The sequence below is a fragment of the Bos grunniens genome, chromosome 5 (genome assembly GCF_055505025.1).
Source record: "Bos grunniens cultivar Pamir isolate PY7600 chromosome 5, Bosgru_T2T1.0, whole genome shotgun sequence".
NCBI classification, from domain to species: Eukaryota; Metazoa; Chordata; class Mammalia; order Artiodactyla; family Bovidae; genus Bos; species Bos grunniens.
The window spans coordinates 89,004,364-89,021,431 of record NC_141169.1 but is presented as its reverse complement, the minus strand read 5'-3'; the positions used below and the strand labels follow the sequence as shown (position 1 = coordinate 89,021,431).

The following is a 17,068-nucleotide window of genomic DNA, read 5'->3' as shown; positions in this document are numbered from 1 at the left end:
TGTCCTGCTGGAGATCCTGATGTGAAATACCATCTGTGCTACCATCACTACCCCGTCACTAACATCTGCACTCCCAGACAGGTAAGAGGCAAGCAACTGATCAGATTAACAAATACTAGCCATTTTCCCACCCTTGAGCTGAAGAACATCACAGAAAATAATTGTTTTAAGGCTGAGGCCAAAATTTAAAGCAGAAAAACCAGCCCATGTGGGAAGAAAGTGCCTGAAAAGAGAATGAGGAAACAAAAGAATTTGGGATGGCCAAGACTAACTCTTTCATTTTATGCTAATACTTAGATTGGGTTGTTGTGGGTTTACAAGAAGACAAGAATAAGAATTTCTTATCTGTGTGGTGACTGGCTTAAAAGTGTTAGAAAAACTGCCAATGGATTCAGCTACTGCTATGGAAAGGGACGGTTGCTAGTGTAATGCTATAAGAATCATAAGGAGACAGGAAACTCAAGGATACAGATAGGAAATCCACAGGATGCCAAGAGGAAGAAGAAAGGCCCTCTTCCTCTAGTCTCTGTCTATTGCCTCCTATTGGAAAGCCTCAGGGAACCAGCTGGCAAGGGAAAAATATGATTTGTAGAGTCCTGGTTCCAACATCACAAAACACTGTATAGGAAATTGTGTCCATAGCTAAGAGACAGTAGCCTACTGAATGGCACACGTGGTAAGAGTGGAAGCATAAAAATTTGTTGGAAGACTACTGCATAAACCAGAAAAGAGACCGTGGTGGCCTGGACCAGGTGGTAGCTGTGGATAAGGTGAAAAATGGTTACAATGTTTAAGAGAAGGTTCATCAGCACTGGCAGTGGAGTTAATCAAATGCAAGGTATGCAAGAAAGAGATAAGCCAAGATAGACTCGAAGGTTTATGAACTGAACGAGTGGAATCTTCTGAACTGAACAACTGAAAATTTTTCTTTGTTTTTTCTGACAAAGAAGATGACAGAACCCATGGGTCTTAAAGGGAGAAAAAAAAGAGTTCTGCACAGATAATTTTAAGTTTGAAATTCATATTCAATATCCAAATAGATTAGCCAAGCTGGGAGTCGGGTATATGAGCCTGGAGATTATAGAATTAGGTCCTGGCTACAGTACAAATTTAGGAGTCATCAGAGTACATATAGTATTTAAAGCCATGAAACTGGGAGAAATCCTGTAGAGAATGAACAAACAGTGAAAAAGAAACGTTAGAGGATAGATTCCTGGGCCACTCCAATGTTTATAGATTTAGAAGATAAGCCAGAAAACGCTACTAAGAAGCAGTGGCTTTTGAAACAGCATGAAATCAAGAGTGTGAAGCTAAGTGAAGCTAACTAAGTGAAGGAAGCTTCAGGAAGCTAACTGAAGACGCATTAAGAAGAAGGATCAAATGTGTCACATGGTACTACTAGGAAAAGTAAGATGAGAACTAACAAGTAACAACATGGAATTAAAGAAATAACCCAAGACAATTTCCTAAAGTGGGAGGACATGAGCTTTCAGATTTAAAAGGTCCAGAGTTCTAACATGATAAATGAAAGTAGGCCAATAATAACAAGGCCCATCATTGTGAAATTTCAAAATACTGGGGGTGCTGGAAGACGAGGAGGTAAAGATAAGACCAGCTTGGAATGCAAGGCGAAACAGAACTCCCGGTCATATACAAAAGTAAGGAATCAGAATGACATCACTTTTCTCAAAAGCAACCCTGGAATCTAGAAAATACTGGAAAAATGCCTTCTAAATGCTAAAAGGACTTCCAAACAAGAAGTAAAATTCTAACAATAATGTCAATCAAGTGTGAGAGCAGAATAAAGATAATTTCAGACACTGCTGCTGCTAAGTCACTTCAGTCGTGTCCAACTCTGTGCGACCCCATAGATGGCAGCCCACCAGGCTCCCCCACCCCTGGGATTCTCCAGGCAAGAACACTGGAGTGGGTTGCCATTTCCTTCTCCAATGCATGAAAGTGAAAAGTGAAAGTGAAGTCACTCAGTCGTTTCCGACTCTTAGCAACCCCATGGACTGCAGCCTTCCAGGCTCCTCCACCCATGGGATTTTCCAGGCAAGAGTACTGGAGTGGGGTGTCATTGCCTTCTCAGAATTTCAGACACACAGGGTCTCAAAACCTTTAATTCCCTTGTACCTATTCTTGGTAAGCTATCGGAGACTATGCACCAGCAAACTGAAGAGATAATCAAAGCAAGATGATACAGATTACATGAATTCAGCGATCAATACACATAAAAGGTGAAGGGAATCTTTAGGATGATAGTAAAGGAAGATTTACAGACACACACATACACATATACAGACACACACGGGAAGATTCTACAGACACACACATACACATATACAGACACACACGGGAAGATTCTAGACTACCAACTTGCATCTAGTAGAATTAGAATGATGCTTCCCAAGTGGTGCAATGGTAAAGAATCCACCTGCCAATGTAGGAGACACAATGTGGGTTCCATCCCTAGGTTGGGAAGATCCCCTGGAGAAGGGCATGGTAACCCACTCCAGTGTTCTTGCCTGAAAAATTCCATGGACTGAGGGGCGTGGGGGGCTTCAGTCCATGGGGTTGCAAAAGAGTTGGACATGGAGCACGCAGCACACACATATTAGAACACGTGAAAAGATTCCAGGACTCATTCTTTAAAAAAGCTGAAATTGCTGATACAGCTAAATGTCATTTAAACCAGGGGTCCCCAACCTGAGGCCTGTTAGGAATTGGGCCACACAGCAGGAGGTAAGAGGTGGGCGAGTGAGCAAAGCTTCATCAGTATTTACAGCCACTCCCCACTGTTCGCACTACTTACTGCCTGAGCTCTGCCTCCTGTCAGACCAATGGCAGCATAATAAATGAAATGAGCTTGAATTATCCTGAAGCTATCGGCCATCCCTGGTCCATGGAAACATTGTCTTCCATGAAACTGGTCCCTGGTGCCAAAATGGTTGGGGACTGCTGACTTAAACAAATGGTTAAGATTTGGGAAGCTGTACTATAAACAGGTACTTTAAAAAAAAAGAAGGAATAAGAGGTGGATTAACTCCAGGCAAGAGGAACTGGGATTGTGGAGGGGGAGCGGGGAGGTTTCCTTCTCATCTATTTTCTCTGGAAAGTGGAAAGCAAGGTTATCACCTTGAAGAAGCGGGATGAACAGGAGATGCTGGAAGTCTGAGAGAGAAGACAGTATATAATCATCTAGAAGTAGAAGAGTAAATGGACTTGGAAAATGCTGTGGGACTGCCTACCAGTTCTTAGTGGCACATCGGAAAGCTGGTTTCTTTGGCCTGATAAATACCGCTAATGGAAGGGGAGAGCAGTAAGAAAGAGAAACTCCTCCAATATGAGAAAGAAGGACACTAAGCAGAGAGTGTGGCTCACAAGCCTGAGTGGTCACAAAGAAGAGCGGAAGTCAGCTCCAGTGGAGAAACGGCAGGAGTGGTCCAGGAGAGGAGGTGCGCCGGGGAAGAGTATTCCCACAGCAGTGCGCATTGAACTAGAAGGTGCTGACAAGGGCCTCATCTGAAGGAAAGCAATTGGAGGCATTTAAAGATCTCCGTTAAAATATCACAAGATAATCTGGCCGTGAGAATTGACTGTAAAAAGGTGAATCATAAGAGAAGAAGAGAACCCAGTGAGGGGTAATCACAATTTATCCTGAAAACGAGTAATCAATTTCCTTTTGTGCAGGTGGGAAATACTTGTTGCTGTTGTTTAGTTGCTAAGTCACGTCCAACTCTATTGCGACTCCATAGACTGTAGCCCACCAGGCTCCTCTGTCCATGGGATTTCCCAGGCAAGGAATACTGGAGTGGGTTGCCATTTCCTTCTCCCTGGGATCTTCCCAACCCAGGGACAGAACCCAAGTCTCCTGCATTCGCAGGCCGATTCTTTTACTGCTGAACCACAGGTGAAGCCTGGGAAATGCTTAGGGGTGAGTTTAAAGCTATAAAGAAGAAAAGCAAGTATTTAGTGAAGGGGTGCTTCTCTTTGAAACAGCCCCCAACAAAACAACTTGAAATAGGAGAGATGGTAAATTCAGCCTTAATACAAGAGTTTTCTGTATTAACTTGCAGTGGCCAGGGTCTTTTTCTTTCTGACTCTTCATGTCTCAGTAGTAATCCCGTGGTTTTTTCTGTTTTTCTTTTTTTTAACATTTATCGAGATTGCGTTCTTTCTTTCTTTCCTGCTGCTGTCAGAATCTTGCTACTACAGTATTTTTGCTGTTGTTCAGCTACTTACTCATGTCCAACTCTTTGCAACCCCATGGACTGCAGCATGCCAGGCTTCCCTGTCCTTTGTATCTCTCAGGGTTTGCCCAAATTAATGTCCATTGAGTCGATGATGCTATCCAACCATCTCATCCTCTGTCGCCTCCTTCTCCCACTGCCCTCAATCTTTCCCAGCATCAAGGGTCTTGTCCAATAAGTCAACTCTTCCCATCAGGTGGTCAAAGTATCGGAGCTTCAGCTTCAGCGTTAGTCATTGGAACAATGAATATTCATGGTTGATTTCTTTTAAGACTAACTGGTTTGATCTCTTTGGAGTCCAAGGGACTCTCAAGAGTCTTCTCCACTCTTCCACTGCAGGCCTACACGCCGCTGCTAGGGCCGCCGCCATGTCTCTAGTAATCCCTGAGAAGTTCCAGCACATCTTGCGAGTACTCAACACCAACATCGATGGGCGGCGGAAAATTGCCTTTGCCATCACTGCAGTTAAGGGTGTGGGGCGAAGATATGCTCATGTGGTGTTGAGGAAAGCAGACATCGACCTCACCAAGAGGGCTGGGGAGCTCACCGAGGATGAGGTGGAACGTGTGATCACCATTATGCAGAATCCACGCCAATACAAGATCCCAGACTGGTTCTTAAACAGACAGAAGGACGTGAAGGACGGGAAATACAGCCAGGTCCTGGCCAACGGTCTAGACAACAAACTCCATGAAGACCTGGAGCATCTGAAGAAGATTCAGGCCCACAGGGGGCTGCGCCACTTCTGGGGACTCCGTGTCCGAGGCCAGCACACCAAGACCACAGGCTGCCGTGGTCGCACTGTGGGTGTGTCCAAGAAGAAATAATGTGTGGGCTTTGTGTTAATAAATAGTTTATACAGTTAAAAAAAAAAAAAAAAGAGTCTTCTCCAACACCACAGTTCAAAAGCATCAATTCTTCGGCACTCAACTTTCTTTATGGTCCAACTCCCACACCTATACATGACCACTGGAAAAACCATAGCTTTGACTAGATGGACCTTTGTTGGCAAAATAATGTCTCTACTTTTTAATACGCTGTCTAGGTTCGATACCTGGGTTGGGGAGATCCCCTGGAGAAGGAAATGGCAACCTAGTTCCAGTACCCTTGCCTGAAAAACCCCATGGACGGATGGGCCCTGTAGGCTACAGTCCATGGGGTCACAAAGAGTCGGACACAACTGAGCGACTTCACTCACTCACTCTAGGTTTGTCATAGCTTTTCTTCCAAGGAGAAAGCATCTTTTAATTTCTTGGCTGCAGTATGTAGTATTACAAATGCATAAATCACTTCTTTTTATGTCCTCAGGAGTTTCACCCAATTGTTTCCTAATAAAAAATTCTCCCTTTCCCTTTCAAATGGTAAACTCCTTCCTGGCCTCTTGGAGTTTTCTCTTCCCTCTTCTCCCAGAGATAACAATTATAAGTTGTGATAGCAACTATAAACCCCTAGGTGATAGTTCTCCAACTACTCTCCAGGAAAAGAAAGGAGTCCAAAGTCCTAGGTTCAAGCCAATTTGACACAATATTTGATTGAAGCCAATCTCTTCACTTGCCTGTCATTGAAAAATCAGGATAATGCTAATACTTGTCTTAGCAGCCTCTCCATGGGTCAGTCCTATATACCTAATGCTTATGCAATGGTTAGTGTTTCTTTCTGGTATGGGTCACTCTTCCTCCATTTATTCTTTCCTTCTACCTAATAATTTTTATTTCTCAGTAATTAGCAAGTATTATTTATATAAAAGAAATAGTATTTAATCAGATCTGAGATGTTATTATGGTATTTAACAATAATACACACAAAAAAGAATACTGCAATGAAACTACAACTCAATGATTTTACAACAGTGCTACAGATAGTCCTACACTAGCCTCTTTTTTTTTTTTTTTTAATCTTTTAGGCATGCAGCAGGTGGGGTCTTAGCTCCCTGATCAGGGATCAAACCTGTACCCACTGCATTGGCAGCATGGAGTCTTAACCACTGGACCACCAGAGAAGTTGCCACTAGCTGAACTTCCTCACTTAGACATTTCCTTGATCCATTCTAAGAAACTGGGGAGCCTGGCGGGCTATAGTCCATAGGGTCGCAAAGAGTTGGACACAATTGAGCACACACAAGCAACACAAAAAGGAACCAGCAATTTTTCCTACTTTCACTTTGCACTGTTTGACATTTGATATGAAGACAATCATTTTGCACCCATCTTGGTAACTATTTATAATACAGTTTCATCTACTTGTGGGTATTTTCTTCCTTCGCTTCATTTTGCGGCCTTACAAGAAAATATAGAGTTGCTTTCAGCATTTCTCTGAAATAACTTGTTTATAAATCAAATTGGCAACTCATTGCTGTTTCCATGCCTTCCTTTATACACAACAGACACTCCAACATTTTGGTTATATTTTAAATGTCAACCAAACTTAACATGCAGGACCCACAATGCACAAGGCCTACACAGGCAGTGTCAACTCTGCCTCAGCTTCTAACTGGTCACCAGAGACTGTAAAAGGCAGCTCAGTTTCACTAATGGTATAATATGAAATTGGACTCCTCTGATCAATTATTTTATCTTGTGTGTATCCCTTTTTTTTGCCCTTCCCTTCATTAGTACTTGCAGTGTGTGTGTGTGTGTGTGTGTGTGTGTGTGTGTGTGCACGCATGCACGTTAGGAGCTCAGTTGTATACGACTCTCTGCGACCCCATGTACTATAGCCCCACCAGGCTCCTCTGTCCATAGAATTCTTCAGGCAAGAATCCTGGAGTGGCTTGCCATTCCCTTCTTCAGAGGATCTTCGGAACCCAGGGTTTGTGTCTCCTGCATTGCAGGCGGATTCTTTACTGTCTGAGTCACCAAGGATCATATTTATCAAATATGTTCTCTCTCTCACAAGTGTACATTCCTCCCACGTCAATAATTTACATCATGACTCTGATCCTTAAGACGCCTGTTCTCATGGGCTGTGGTTGTGTGTGCAGGTGTGAGTCATACAGAGATCAGATATGAGAGCATATCCAGATATCGTTTAAATTAAAATGCATATCACAATTTATAGGGTCAAAGAATAGACTTCTTATTTTTTAAAAGTTCTACTAAACAAATGAAAGCAATTTAGTAATAAAAACTTACAGAGGCATGCTCTTATAATTCAACCTGTTGCAAGTAAATATAGACTTAGTAACTCTGCTGGGTCAACCCCTTAAGGTTTCTCAATGGAGTGTAACTTACTCTCAATGGACCTGCATGAAAGCATCATGAGAATTTAGGCTACTTCAATATTTATTTATTCATTAAGTACTAATTATTCTTTTTACAGTTACATTTGATCTGACCAGCTACTTAATTCTGAGGATCAGAACTTCATAGATGGAAAGAATGCTGCAGTCCATGGGGTTACGAAAAGTTGGACACGACTTAGCGACTGAACAACAATAACAAGAAGGAAAGAGAAAGGGAAGAAACAAATGGACATTGATGTGATAACTACTCCATGTCAGGAGCTGGGTTCTTATTGCCAGGCTCACTTCTGCTGCTCCTGGTACAATGTTCCCAAAAAGATGCATAGAATGTTCTAACTTTCGGAATTTGGTATATAAAATTTGGGTATCAAGCCAATCCCACTTAGATCTGGAAAAGCAGGAACACACACACACACAGAAAATCAGGGCTTCATTCTATTGTTTGCTCCTCTATTGCTGGAGGAGCTACTATATCATCAAAATGAGTTAATATTAGGAGATAATGTAAAACAACTAGGCTTTCTTTTTAAAGATTTTTTCCTATTATAAACCTTTGCAGCAAAATCAGAAAATGTTGATTTATCTCCTTAGGCACGTAATTTTATATAATTGAAGCAATGCATTTATATATTTATTTTTCACTTAAATAAGCATTTTACCATTTGCTAAAATTATTCATGAACATTATTCCATAACATCACTGCATAATATTCCATCAACATGGACACAAGTTACAAAACCATTGCTATATTTTTGGATATCTAAAGAGTGCAACTATTTTCAAATTACTTACAACATGATATATGTGCTTGCACACACTAGAGATTTTTCTCTTTGTTTTTAGGATAGATTTGTAGAAAAATGATAAAATGTCTCTTTTAAGTAATTTTTGTCAACTTTTCAGAGAATTGATTTTAGCTTTTTGGATCCCCTTTGTTGTACTTTTGTTTTCAAGTTATTCTTTTTGGGTTTCTGTTATTGTTGCTGCTCCTTCTTTCAACTCTTCAAAGATCCTGGGACTTGAAACTGATGCTATAATGAAGTAAGTCTTGGTAGTCTTCATGGAGGAGTTAAGTTTATTCTGAATAGTCGAGGGATATGAATTGTTGTGACGTAAGGCAGACAGTAGCAGATTATGTTGTCCAAAGATGACCTAGCATACACAAGGATTCCTTTATGGCTCAGCTAGTAAAGAATCTGCCTGCAATGCAGGATACTTGGGTTCGATCCCCGGGTTGGGAACATCCCCAGGAGAAGGCCATGGCAACCCACTCCAGTATTCTTGCCTGGAGAATCCCCACAGACTGTAGCCTTCCAGGTTCCTCTGCCCATGGGGTCACAAAGAGTCAGACATGACTGAGTGGCTAAGCACAGCAGCATACATATTCTTTTTGGGGGGGAGGGGGCTGCACTGGGTCTTCGCTGCCACACATGGGCTTTCTCTAGTTCCAGTGCGTGAGTTTCTCATTGCAGTGGCTTCTCTTGTTGAGGAGCACAGGCGCTAGAGCACAGGCTCAGTAGTTCCAGCAAAAGGTCTTAGTTGTTGCATGCAGAATGTGGGATCCTACCAGACCTGAGCATGCCCTGCTTTGGCAGACAGACCCCACCACTGGACCACGAAGGAAGTCATATTCTTTTAACAATGTGACTTTGGCACTTCTCCTAATATCAGGAAGATCTGTGCCAGGACTCTTCCGCCTCAACCCTGGATGGGTCTTTGTGGTTGCCTCAACCTAAAAAGTGTGATGGAACTGACCTATACGTCATTCCAACGTGAGGTCATAAAAACGCCATGACTTCTGCCTGCAATGTTCTTTCTGGATACTAGCTTTGGTGGAAGCCAACTACCATATAAACAGTGCAACTGTCCTGAGCGAGCATGCTGTGAGTGACCACAAAGAGATTCCTGAGACCACAAGGAGAAAGAGAGATGCCCAGCCTATCCCAGCTGCTCCAGTTCTTCACCATTTCAACTCCAGCCACCCTCTGAAGTTGATTTGATGCATCAGATCTCCCGAGCCTGGTCCTTCCTGAATTCCTGACCCACAGAAACTGTGAAAGACAATAAAACGACTGTTGTTTAAGCCATGGAGAATGACTTGCTATTGAGCAACAAAAACTGAAACAAGAGTTTTAAAAAACATCAGTCTCTCCTCAATTTAAGTGATGCTATTTTCCAGTACAGTCATCCCTTGGTTCCAGGACCCAGTTCATGGATGCTCACAGCCCTTAAACTAGGCTCTCCATATCTGTGGCTTCTACATATCATATGTAAAGATAACATATAATTATTACTTCATGCAGGTGAGGTTTGTTTAGATCTGTTTATATGTTTATCAACTTCTTTGCATCTCAAATTTTCCTTCTGAAGTAACATTCCTTTTTCCTGAGATACAATCTTTAGAATTTCTTTCAGTGAAGGTTTGCTGATGATAATTAATTTTACTGTTTTTCTAGAAAAGGTTTTATATTATTTGAAAGATAATCTGTACACACTCCTATGTTGATAGCTTCCTTCTCTCAGCACTTGGAAGATCTTGTCCCACTGTCTTCTGACTTCCATTGACTGTTGGAAGAAGTCTGTTTTTAGTCTAATCATTCTTTGGCAGATAATGTCTTTTTTCCTCTAGCTGCTTTTAAAAGCTTCTTATTATCTTTAGTTCAATTTTACTGAATTGCATTTTTAATTTTAATTTCACCCATGTTTGATACCTTGCTTTCTCTATTTACGGAGTATATTATTCTTTAATTCTGAAGATGTCTCAGCCATTGAAAGTAGTGAAAGTGTTAGTTGCTTAGTCATGTCCAACTCTTTGAGACCCAATGACTGTAGATGGCCAGACTCTTCTGTCCGTGGAATTCTCCAGACAAGAATACTGGAATGGATAGTCATTTGCTTCTCCAGGGGATCTTCCTGACCCAGAGATTGAATTCTGGTCTCTTGCATTGCACCTCTATTTTATAATTCCACAATTCCATTTAAATAAAGATTGGATTTTAGGCCTTCTCATTCCATCCTCCCTGGTGGCTTAAATAGTAAAGTCTGCTTATGATGCAGGAGACCACGGTTCAATCCCTGGGTCAGGAAGATACCCTGGAAAAGGAAATGGCAACCCACTACAGTATGCTTGCCTGGAAAATCCCAGGGATGGAGGAGCCTGGCAGGCTGCAGTCCGTGGGGTCCGGAAGAGTTGGAGATGACTGAGCAACTTCTATTCCATCATCCAAGTTTCTTTGTCTTATCTTCATAATTTCTAGCAAATCTAGCATATTTTCTAGCATATCTCGTATCTAGCAAATTATCTGCTCTATCTCCCAGTTCACTGATACTCTCTTCAGGTATGTCTAATCTGATGTCTGTTCATCTTAACAATTATATTTTCATTTCTAAAATTCCTATTTGGTTTTTTTTAAAGCTATCTATGTAATTTTCATGTTTTACTACTGACTTTTAACTCATGTTTTTTTTTTTTTTTCTATAAGAATTTCATACTTAGTAATATATTGCACCTGAAAATTTCAGTAAGTTCTCAGGCATGTTTATCCACAATTTTTATTTTCTATTTTTTTAATCTCTGAGGACTCTCAATATTGCTAATTTCAATATTTTCTTAAGAGCTTATTTCTGTTTGAAACCCCATACAGATCTACACCCTTTCAGAGGTGTTTCTTCTCTGTCTTCTGTTTGTTCTCTGTAGTTCCAGTTTTAGCATCTGTCTTTTAAATTCCCTTACATCATGGCAGATGTTAAGACAGAATGGCTATCAGTGACTGCCAAAACTTGGTGCAAACACTGATAAGTTGCTCTAAGTTTGGAGAGAAAAGGAAAAAGAAGTCAGCTGGCAGAAGAGACGAGGACATTTTAGGAACACAGTCTGGGGCATGAGTCATATAAAATATTAAACAGAAGTTGCTATAACCCTTTTTTGGACCCAAGTCATTTTCCTCAAAGCTCAAATTATTTTTTAAAAAGTACATCAATAAAACAAATAATTGTTCTCCCAGATAATATCTCCATAATCCCAACTGCTTTGAGTAAAATTAGAGGTGATAACCATTGGATCCCATGGACTGTAGCCCTCCAGACTCCTCTGTCCATGGGATTCTCCAGGCAAGAATATTGGAGTGGGTTGTCATTCCCTTCTACAAGGGATCTTCCTGGCCCAGGGATCAAACCTGCATCTCCTGCATTGGCAGGCAGATTTTTTTACCATTGAGCCACCAGGGAAGCCCATATATATTCGCTGAGATCTCAAAAGCAAAGATAAACAATTAGTGACCCCAAGCTGTTCACCCTGATACTACTGTCTCTATAATGCCTACATGGAAACACACAAACAGAACATTGCTGCTCCTTTTTGTGGCTGCAAATAATAACTTCCCAAGTTGAAGTCTCAAAGTTCGAAAGTGAATTCTTAATATCATAATAAAGCAATCAATTAAGTTCCAGTTTTTATTTGTTTAACCATCATTGGCCCAAATATGTATTGACCTTCTGTTATGGGCAAAATGGCTGAGTTTTCAATTCTATTCAGAAACTGAGAAACAAGCTTTGAGAACTATAATCTCTCCTTTTATATCATGTTAGGATAAAATAACTCAGTTTAGGCCAGTGAATTTTAAACCGATTAAGAGTAATGGAAACCTTCAAAAAGCTGATAAATAATATATAATACATACACATAAATTTTTAAAATAAACTTCAGAAGGTGTTCAGAGATCCCCTTAAGCCCCTTATGAACACTTAGACCACAGAATATCTCTTAATTGGGAGTAACTTCAGGGTATAAGTTGTCCATCTTCTTCAACTCTGTATATTCTGTCCCAGAGTAGATTTCAAACTATATTTGTCGAATGAGCACCTCTGCAACTCTGTTCCTGTAAAGCTCCCATATTAACACCCCTCCCCCCCATGAATTTTTAAACCTCAACCTCTACATACATGTTTTTTGAAAACATTTACTCAAGACTAATCTGATGGTCTAAACAACTATTTTCCAAACTCCACTTTCATAATTTTCCCTTTTCCACTTCACAAAAGAAAGACATACCTCCTATTATCCCAAATATTATAATGATGCATTGCCCCAGAGTGCAAACACCAGCTGGTCACCCAGGAAAGAAATATTGGTAAGGTACACAGCTTCTGAAAGAGTGTCCTCTGAGAAAAGGCAAAAAGATCTTTATAAGAAATAGAAAGAGGCTGTGCCTTATTTTATCTGGGGGACAATTCTTGGAAAGTTCTATACCTTATTTATATGTTGAATAATTAGAATTCAGAAGCGAGGTTATATGCTAACCTTGTAACCATATAAGGTGTTATATGTTAACACTTTACTGAATAGAAGGTAGTCAGGTTTTTTTTCTGACAGAAAGCCAACTCAACTTAATGAATCAATTTGACAAAGAGCTTTGGCTTTGCTCTAAGGACATGTAGCATACAAAAAGTTAAATCCGCACTGCACTTCAGAGATTTTGTAACCATATATTTAAACATGGACAATGCAGCATGCTCTAAAAGTACATATTTGGCAACAATTTAACTTTATGCCAAAAATATTAGGTAACTTTTAAAAGATGAAGGAAATAATGTTGGATTTAAAAAATTATATTTTAAAAATATTATTTATTTTTAATTGGAGGATGATTGCTTTATAATATTAATGCTATATTAATGCTGTTTCTGCTATATATCAACATGAATCAACCATAGATATACATAATACACCCTCCCTCTTGAACCTCTCTTAGTTCTTTTAAAGAGTATTTGAACAAAAATGTTTGCAGACCAATGGGTTAGAGCCGGTATATGTTAATGAAGAGTAAATTCATGAAGAGATCCTTATTGCCTCTACCTGCAAGACCCAGCAAAGGAAAGAAGACGATGACAGCAATGGGTCTAAAAATCCAACAGACCCTGCTGCCACATTAGAATAACCTCACTTCTCCTAGGCCATTAAGGTACAATCCAGAGGGTGACTGCAACTGCAGAGCCCTTTCTAATCTGTGTCCCAGACACCTTGACTAATCCTTTCATTCTGGGTGCTATCAAAAGGAGTTCACTTTCTACCCATTGAACAACAATTTGTTAACAGAACAGATTTCACGTTAAGTGTTCTTATTTTTACCACACACTCAAAAAAATAAAAAAAAGGACACAAGGAAATTTTAGGAGGTGATTGCTGTTTATGACCTTAATGATGGTGATAGTATCACGGGTGTTTGCATATGCCCAGGCTCATCAAATTGTACACAATAAACATATGCAGTTTTGGGGGTATATAAACTGTGCCTCAATAAAGCTGTTTTTTTAAAAATAAGAATGTATGCTGGACAAGATATCCTGACAAAGGCTATAGCAGAGCTCCTTCTTACTGAGTGAAAATTTCTATTAAAAAATGTGTATTTATTTATTTGGCTGTGCTGGGTCTTAGCTGGGTCACGGGGGATCTTGCATCCTGGTTGTGGCATGCAGGATCTTTAGTTGTAGCATGCAAACTCTTAGTTGAGGCATACAGGATCTTAGTTCCCTGAGAAGGAATTGAACTCGGCACCAACAGTGAAGGTGCCAACTCCCAGCCACTGGACCATCAAGGAATGCCTATTGGCTAATTGTTAAGTATATAAAGTTCTCTAATATTATTGTAAGTGGTATGTTTTTCCTTATTTCACAAAATGGAATTGCTGTATGCATTTTGATTTTGTCTTCAAAAACCTTGCAACATTGAATACATTTTGTTAAATGAAAAACTTTCACTCCCTTTTCCAAAATGACATCACTTGTGAAAACTTAATTGTCTCCTTGTGCAATATATGGCTCATCTGGAAAGATCAGGTGTGCAATGGTCACTGGTTAAGAGTGACTTTGGATTGAGACAAGTCTGGGTGAGGTCCCAGACCGATGAGTAGCAGCTGTGAACATAAGCAGACGACAAAATTTACATCTTGTTTTCCGTAAAAGCACACATTAAGACACTTCCTTATTAGGATTATTCTGAGGATTAAATGAAGCAAAGCACAAAAAGAACACAGAACCTGGCATGCCAAAACACTGACTAAATGTTGACCCAAGATTAATCATAACAACTCTTGCTTGCCTGGTATTAATTTTTTATATTAAATTTTTTCCTTTTAAACACTTAATTATTGTGTTTAAAGGAAAGAAATACTTTGCTTTCTCCTGCTGTAGTTAAAACATTTCTCAAAATCACCATCTCAACCTCTCATCTTGCTCTAAGTCTTGTTCTAGATAAATACTCTTTTTCACATGCTTTTAAAAATCTTATCACCAATTCCACATAGTCAGGTAGAAAAATAGAATCTTTTATCCTTCAATATAATGTACTGAACGTTTCATTTCCCTTCATAAGAACATTTATTTGTTCTTAAAAGTGATTTTATTTCCTACTCAAAATGAGAGTTAAAGTATTATACTGCAGTTATACAAGACACTACCATTTGGGTACACTGGTTGAAGAGTACAAAGGACTTGCCTACATATTTTTTGTTTGTTTGTTTTACAACTTCTTGTGAATCTGAAATTATTTTTAAAAATTTAAATAAGCAAAGAAAAATAATTCTGCAAATATTCTCTTGATCTTTTGCTCATTCTCTTGTATCTGATATGAATCCTCAATTTTCCCAGAACCTCAATCCACTTAATTGAATTAAAGAGACATCACCATCATCCCTGGTGATTTTCTAATATTTTCCTGATCAGACCTCTCATTCCCCTCAAAAATAAAATAACCACAGAAAACCAAGACTGAGTGAGGGTCAGTAACTAAACTATAAAATAGAAATGTTTCATTTTCTTACTCTTACTAATTCCTTGCTATGCAACATTAGCTATGTCAACAAACAAATCACACTAAAAATAATACAGAGCACTAATTTGGGGAAATTCAGTTAAGTTACTAACTCATAAATTTGACTGGCACTTTTGGTTTTCAGTGATATTTTTAAAACCAACTATTTTAAATATACTCCACCAACAAAAAGGCTTATCATATAAAAATGAACAGAAAATTAAAGTATAAATTTTAGAAAATGTCATTAAGTCCAAAAAAATAGGAGGAATAATCTGCATATAGAAAGAACAAAAACACAAAAGTTGTCTTGATGATAACTAAGAGGACATTATAGCCATAAAAAATGATACGGAAAAATAATTTGGCTCATGGAAAACAAAAACACAATTAAAAAATGGAAGTAGTAGACTACATAGCAGAATGAACACAACTACAATACTTGGGACATAATACACACACACACACACACACACACACGTATACACACACAAAGCTACATAGTACAAGGAAAGAGTTACAAATAATGGTAATATGCCCAGAAGTTCTAATATCCACCTAATAGGAGGACTAGAAAGACAGAGCAAACATAATGGAGAAGAAGACATTATCAGGCATCTGAAAGAATGCTCACAAACATGAAAAACAATGCTAATGATAACTAACATTTATATATTGCTCACATATAGCAGGCATAAATAAGCATATATAATATATTGATACAGATATACCCACATATTTACCATATACATACATACATAGTTTAATTCATTATATCTATTATGTAAGAATTATTATCCTTGCTTTATAGATGAGAAAACTGAAGGAGAAGCTGTTAAGTAACTCCGTCAGGCTCACACAGCTGTGAGTGGGTGAGAGGGAAGTGCAACCTGAGTCATCATGCTTTAGTGGACAGACTCCTAACCACTACATCCCAACCACTACATCCCACGTCTTCCAACTCAAAGGAACTCCATTAATGCGTCCAGCAACATTAATGAAAGAAGACCCACTCTAAGATAAAACATGTCTTGGTAAACTTTCTGAATTTCAATGATAAAAGGAAATGTATAAAAACTTTAGTGGAGGAGATAAAGATTTCCCTCAAACAAAAAATGAATAAATTTCTATTAGGTTTCTGACTGGCAACTTTGAGTGAAATGAAACAGTACACTCAAAGTTCTGAAGAATGTAAGAAATATCTGAAAAAAGTTCACCTCATGTTAATTACAGTTATCTACAAATGGTGAGGTTTGGGGTAAATTTTTTGTTACCATCTTTTTCTTCTTTTTCTCTTTTAATTTCTTATAATGATCATATATTTTTGTTGAAAAAATTAAGATCATTGTTATAAAATAAAGATATTCAAATGGATTAAATTTCTTAATATAAAAGTGAAACTATAAATGCACTAAAATATTAGCAATAATTAATAAATTAAAAAATATTAGGATAATATTTTCTCATTGAAGTGGATGTGGTAAGGAAGACTCTCTACAGAAAAATTTTTTTGAAGAAAAAGACTAATAAATTTCACTGTATAGAAATGTTGAATCTGACAGAACATAAGCTAAACAATATGTGTCAGGTTAGAAGAAAACATTAATATTTGCTATATACATAATATAAACTGTTTGTATAAATCAACAGGAAAATAGTTTTTAAAAAGAAAAAAGCACAAAATTAGCAAAAAATACAGGTAATTTACAGAATAAAAAATACAGAGTCAACACCCACTCAGCTTTCTTGTATTCAGAAAACAATGC

At 38.7% G+C, this 17,068-nt stretch overlaps 1 protein-coding gene and 1 pseudogene across 2 annotated transcripts in view; one reads left to right on the top strand and one right to left on the bottom strand.

The window, feature by feature from the left end:
- Window positions 1-17,068, bottom strand: part of ST8SIA1 (ST8 alpha-N-acetyl-neuraminide alpha-2,8-sialyltransferase 1) — a 167,612-nt gene that overhangs the window by 37,848 nt on the left and 112,696 nt on the right. The window lies entirely within an intron of this gene.
- Window positions 4,579-5,133, top strand: LOC147372580 (small ribosomal subunit protein uS13 pseudogene; annotated as a pseudogene). Its single transcript, XR_015164194.1, has one exon. The product of XR_015164194.1 is annotated as a small ribosomal subunit protein uS13 pseudogene (transcript).